The sequence below is a fragment of the Camelus ferus genome, chromosome 2 (genome assembly GCF_009834535.1).
Source record: "Camelus ferus isolate YT-003-E chromosome 2, BCGSAC_Cfer_1.0, whole genome shotgun sequence".
In the NCBI taxonomy this organism is placed as follows: Eukaryota; Metazoa; Chordata; class Mammalia; order Artiodactyla; family Camelidae; genus Camelus; species Camelus ferus.
The window spans coordinates 15,197,877-15,204,312 of NC_045697.1; the positions used below are offsets into that span (position 1 = coordinate 15,197,877).

At 39.5% G+C, this 6,436-nt stretch overlaps 1 pseudogene; it reads right to left on the bottom strand.

Moving 5' to 3' along the window:
- Positions 1-5,537: 5,537 nt before the first annotated feature.
- LOC102518009 lies at positions 5,538-6,220 on the bottom strand (annotated as a pseudogene).
- Positions 6,221-6,436: the final 216 nt, after the last annotated feature.

The window sequence follows — 6,436 nt, forward strand, 5'->3', positions numbered from 1 at the left end:
CTGTTCTACATCGTGGGCAATTTTGCACGTTTGCTACTTTGTAATATTTACATAAGTGGTATGTCGTCTTCTTGGTCCTCCAAACAAGAAGTTATAAGTCGGTGTCATTCTGTCAAACATCTGGGTGTAGAAGAGATGAAGGAATTAGGTCGTCTCATCTCAGGACAGAGCACGGCAGCTTTAGAACTCTGTTCTTACATCTCCAGATTTCAGCTTCCTTTTTACTTTTCGCCTCTGAAGACTCGCTTGCATTCTTGCCAGCCCAGCAGTGCATTTGAAAAGCTACTCCACATATGTTATCTAGTAGTTTTAATTGTCTTGCAGTAGAGGTTCTTTATGGAACAGACTAAAAAGCTTCCCTTTTCTACTCAGTTTGAACAAGAATTTGCATTAAAGATAATCTCTACAGCACAAATCTGTGACAGCTGAGCTTAGACAAAACTCCTGAGCCTTCTCCAATCTCTCAACTAGAAATGAGTTGCTTCCCCCTGAAAGTGTTCATTCTCCTAGCTCGTTAATAAAATTATGTATCAATGATGAGATTATTTAAATCAGGAGATTTACTATATTAATCTTAGACCACTAGGAATTTTGGCTATGCTATGTCTGTAACTGACAACTCTTATTGTTGGTTTTAATGTTTTCAACTAAAGATTTGCTATAATGCATTTCTTATATATAATCTTCCCTTTAGATTTATATTTGGTTTAAGAATGTTTAGCAAAAGGGCCTTTACCATCATTTTCTTTCCTTCACTGGCCAAAGCAAGGATTACAATATTAACCAGATTAGATCAATTAAATACTATGAAGTTACCATTTCTAAAGAAAACACACACATACAAACAAATAAAACAGAGATTTTTCAAGGCAAAATACTTTCAAATAAAATAGAAATTGACAATCAAAAGAAGTAAATGAATTATTTGCCCTAAGCCAACAAACCACTCCCCAAATTCTCTGTTTTCAATGAATGGTTTTTACTTTCATCATTGTTCACATAATGATCTAAAAAATAAATAAATAAGTAAACCAGTAATAAAGCAGGGCCTAGAGGAATTGAAGGAAAAATTCAATACTGTTTACTTTAATATAGAACTCCTCATACAAATCTTTCCCAAAATAAATTGCAGACAGAGCTGAATACAATATACTCCCAAACGTTACACGCACATTGTGATGGAGGACATAAACCCTCCTTGATGCCTCAGGTAATCAAGCATTATACAGCTTCTAAAAGGAATTCCAGCAATAACATTTGCCAACATTTCTCATAAGAAACCTCTCCTGCTTTCTTTAGTCCACCTGGGGCAAACCCTTCATTGCATTCATTCTCTGAAATAGTTACTTGGCAAAGCAGTGTGCGAGATTCTTTCAAAGACACCCTCTCGCTGATTTCTCAGAAAAACCCAGAGAAGTGTTATGTCCATTTTATGGGAAGCCGAGGTGCAGAGAAGTTTATGCATTTTCCTCAGATGATCTAACTAGTAAGTGGAAAAGACTATATTCTAACACAGATTTTTGCAACTTCACTTTTACCATTACATTGATAATAGAAAGTATTCTGACATGCAAAATCTAGTTTTAACTTATCAGAAAATAAATATATGTAACCGAGGTTAAAAAAAAGGAAACCTCTAGAGTTGGTAGATAAACGTGCAGTGGTAGGTACATAATAGCAAGGAGGAGGGAAGAGCAAGTTTGTAAGTGAACTGGAAAATGAGGCCAGTGACCACCTGCTATTTCCCAAAAGCGATTTTTATTTTGTGTCTGGGGTAAGAGAGGGAAGGGGCAGGAAATTAGGTGAGTGGCTACAGAAACTGTGCAATGAAATGATGAAGCCCCTAGGAAGAGACGTGTGGCCAGAGTGATAAAGCACATCTGTCTGGACACCTCTGGAGAGTGGGGACAACTGGCACAGGAAGGGTGGTGTTCTGCAGCTGTGCGACACGAGGATGCAGACGCTGGCCTGGGGAGCAGAGCCCTCGCAGACACACTTGTGACGAGACACCACTCTTAACAGCTATACAGAGACATCAGGAATGAAAGGGGAGGTGGGGAGAACAGAGAACACAAACAGAATTCAAGGCACTAAAAAGCATATTTCAGGTGGAGTGGGTAGAGTACAAAAGAGGCCACAACCCTGAATTTTTCATGGGGGAGAGAATGTTTAGTTAAGTGGGAATTGATTTTACTCTAATTTTTTTGTAATTCCATGCTACGAAGACCTAAGGATATCTATTTATGTTACAAATCAAAATGACAGCATTTGTCCACTGTGTCCAAAATGCCAAAACCTATGACTTTCTTCATTAATAAATATTTCTTTTTTCAATGTTTTAGCATTTACTGTGACTAGTATTTATTATCTGGGATATTTAGTATTTAACATAGTTTTACATGTCTTATCTCATGTATTTTTTTGAGAGTGTTAGACAAGCAGTGGTATTACTCTCATTTTATAAGAAACCGAGGTTGAGAGTCTATCACTGCCTCCCTAATGGTGCCCATCAGACTGGAGGACATCTTTTTTTGGTTTTGCTTTCCCAAATAAAGGTTAATACCTATGAGGTAGTCAGGATATATAATTTTTAATCCCATAGTCTCAATAAAATAAAGGCAAAGAAACAATAAATTATTTAAAGAAACATACATAAAGATAGAAACAGAACTGAGACTAAAACTAGGTTTTCTGACTCCCCAACCATACTCTGCAGTATAAAACAATCATTCACTGTTATTTATCTTCAATATCTAGCAGAGGACATGGGAATTAATCACTCTGAAAATGTTTCTGAATGAAGATACAAGTTGAATGGATAAATGAAAGGATGACTCATTAATTTAAAAAAAAATTAGAGACCCAATTCTAATGAAATCTAAGAGAAAGAGATGGTTTTCATACATACAATTACATTTCCTCAACCTCATCTCCTCTCTCCGACTTCCATCCTCACCTCTACTTCCAGAATAATAACCCATTCCTGTTCAGGGGAATCTGAGAGAGTTAGATTTTAAATGACTGATCTTAGAATTAAAATTTTAAAAAAAGCTTTAAACGTGATTGATTATCACAACATGATGCTATATTTCAAGACAGCATCTCTGTTTGCTGCACTCCAATCCACGAATCTGTTTGGAAATTCTCCTAGCTCCACGTCTTCCCCTTGATTTCATTTTATAATACAAAGAAGGGTTGAAAGTAAAAGGAAGAAAGACCTGCTCCAGAATGCAGAGGATGTGAGATGTAGCTGTGATATTTAGCAGTTTATGACATTAGTAAAGTCAATAAATGCAGCATTCATCAAGTCAATAACAGACACCGCACCATCTCTTTAGTTGCCCAGGCCAGAATACCTCCCTCTCCCTCACAGCACCCTGCTCCGGACCCATGACCCAGTGCTACTTCGTTTAACAAGAAAGTTCATCCAAAACAAGTCTACATCTCTCCACCTTTACCTCCTCTGTCATAAGCCACACTTTCTTTATTTCTTACTTGAAGAAGCCTCCTAACCAGCTTCCCTGCATCCACTGTGAATTCTCTCCAATGTCTTCTTCAGACAACATCCAAAAATGTTTGCACAATCACTAACATCATTATCCTCCTCAAGACCCTTCAATGGTTTTCTTTGGAAGAAAGGCCTAAATACTCAACACAGAATCTCTAAGCGCGCCCCGCCGACTCCTCCAGGCCATTTGTTCCTACTAGTCTTCGCCCAGGTCTCAAGTTCTTGCCTGGGACCCTTCACACCTGCCCCTTATTATCCTTCTCACCTCTCAGCTCAAGGGACATTTCCTCAGTGAAGCTTCCAGACCCCTGCTGCACATCCAGCCAAATTCCTTTCTGCAAAGCATCAATTTCATCGGCAACTATCCACTAATTAGCAAACTGCTATTAACGTCTGTCTCACTGACAAGAATGAAAACTCCGTATGAGCTGAGACAACACCTGTTTTACCTCCAGCACTGATGCCAGTGCCCACCCACCCCCAGCCAACGACCCCGAGGGATAGATCAGTGTCTGGCAAAGTCAGACTGAGTGGCTCACTGCAGGGAAAGAGACAGCGACCATGTGGAACCCTGGGTGTGGGCGTCCCAGGAGAGGGTGAGATGCGCAGCTCGTTATAAAATTTGGGTTTGTGTTGGGTGATCTGTGGAAGAGTCGAGAAAAGGTGATTTTGCTCTGGATTGGGTGCTGTTAGAAAGTAAGGGCAATTCGATGGCTGGATATGCGAACTGTTTTTATTTAGGAGGCAAGAGTGGCAATTTGGAAGTTAAAGCTGTAACTGGTAAAGAAACACCAGTGCCCCATTAGCTGGGAGACAGGCATGCTTGGCCATTTTTGTGCTTTGGGTTGTGCTATTTTATTTTGTCATCAGACATGATCATGCAGTGGTCTTGTTTTTGACTCACTCCATCATGATCACACAGTGACTCTGTGTGATGTAGGTACTTTGCGAAATTGGGGCTGCATGCTCAACGGGTAAACGTCATCAACTTGTTGTTACAGCCAGACTAGCTCAGCCGACAGGAGTGGGGTTATTTTGTTTTCTGTTTTTTTTTTTTTTTTTTAATTCTAATAACTGACACTGTGGTTTGGATGTAGAAGTTGCTCAACAAGTAAGTGCTGAAAAAATAAATGAATAAATTCAGGCTTTCTGAACTTCAATAGTCTCACATTTTGGGGAATAATATTTCACTGGCCAAAAACAGACAAGAGGATAACTTTAGCCTCCTGCCACTTTAAAACCCTATGACTCTAAAGACTTTCAAAATTTATTTTCATATCCTTATGACAACATATGTAAAAGCACCCAGGTTTTATAGGAAAAGAAGCTAAATAATAGAATTTTGTGACTTGATAAAGACTTTATTATCTCTACCACAGTAGCACTTACTTTTTTTTATCACAAATATTAAAAGTGACTTTATTATTTTATGTTACATTTTTTTCAAGATTAAAACTTCAAATTTCTTTTTTTAATAATTGAACTATAGAGCACTTACTTTCTTAAACATATCATTTCATTCTTGCCCATTCGAACTCCATTCCATACACAAGTAAGCAATAAACTGAAAACTGAACTGCAGAAACCTAAGAACACATTTAGAATTTTCACCTGAATAAAGAGGAAGGAATACAATTTAATGGAGAAGACAAGAGGCACAAATTTAAAATATTGTTTCACGGGCCTTAATCTCTGGTAGAGAGGAAAATCTCACTTTGAGGACCCTCCCACAGCGGTACGGTGGGCAGAGGAAGGAGCAGAGGCCAAGGCCTTCTGGACTTTCACGTGTCTTAATGGTTACAGTACTCAAACTGTTTGAATAATATATACTTAACAATGGGTGGATTTTCTGGTATGTAAATTATAGCTCAATAAAGCTGTTAAAAAAACAAAAGTTGATGGAACTCTAGATTTGTGGTTTACCTAACTTGGGTCCAAAGTTTTTCACCCTTTTCCCTGTAGTGTCACTCTTTTTTTTCTTTTTTGGCGTATGGAAAATTTATTACTCTTGTGCTTTCACTATCAAAACTTAGGGTCTTGGTCTTTCCTTCCTGCCTTTGTATAAAAGCCAAAGGAGAGACACTGGCTACTTTGACCACCTTAAGGTGGACTCCAGGAATGTCACCAACAGCGTGACCTTTGTGACCAAATCCAGCAACCAGAACTTTATCACTTTCCTCAGTAAAATTCAAACAACCATCATTGGGTTGAAAGGCTGTGATTTTTTTTTGCCATTCTTGATTAGCTGAACCCTGACACACTTCCTGATGGCAGAATTTGGCTGTTTGGCTTCAACCCCTACTTTTTCGAGCACAATTCCCTTTGCATGAGAAGCGCCTCCGAAAGGGTTGGCCTTCAGGGCTGTGCCCAAATTGGCTTCCTTGCACCGTTTATCACTCCACTTCTGGTCTCGCCGGTGGCTGCGGAGCTTCCCGGCAGTACGAAGACAGCAACACTTGCCCATCCTGCCGGCGCCATGGGGGGCCTGAGCAAAAGTATAGTGTCACCCTTTAAAAAACACCTTTCATCCAGAACTTCTCTCTACTATCTGCCACCACAAAGCTTCCCCCTTTAGGGAGGTTTTTTGAGGAATATGGGAAGCAGAAAAACTCCTCCTTCCTGCCACACTGGATCCCAAGCCCTGAATGGTTAGCAAGCAAACTCCACCCCAGCCACCAAGACAGTGGACTTGGTGTCCATAGGCCCTGGGCTTGAAATCCCAGCTCTAGAACTTCCTAGCTGAGCTGACAACTCACAGTCTTTAATATTCACCTATAAAATAACAGTGAAATCACCACTTCCTACGATGTTTTGAGCTTATGCTCAGTACATATAAAGGACATGATGCAGGGCATGGCAATTACTAAGCCCTCCATAACTGGCAGCTTCAGTACTAAGAATTAAGCATGAAGAAATGAATGTGTTGAG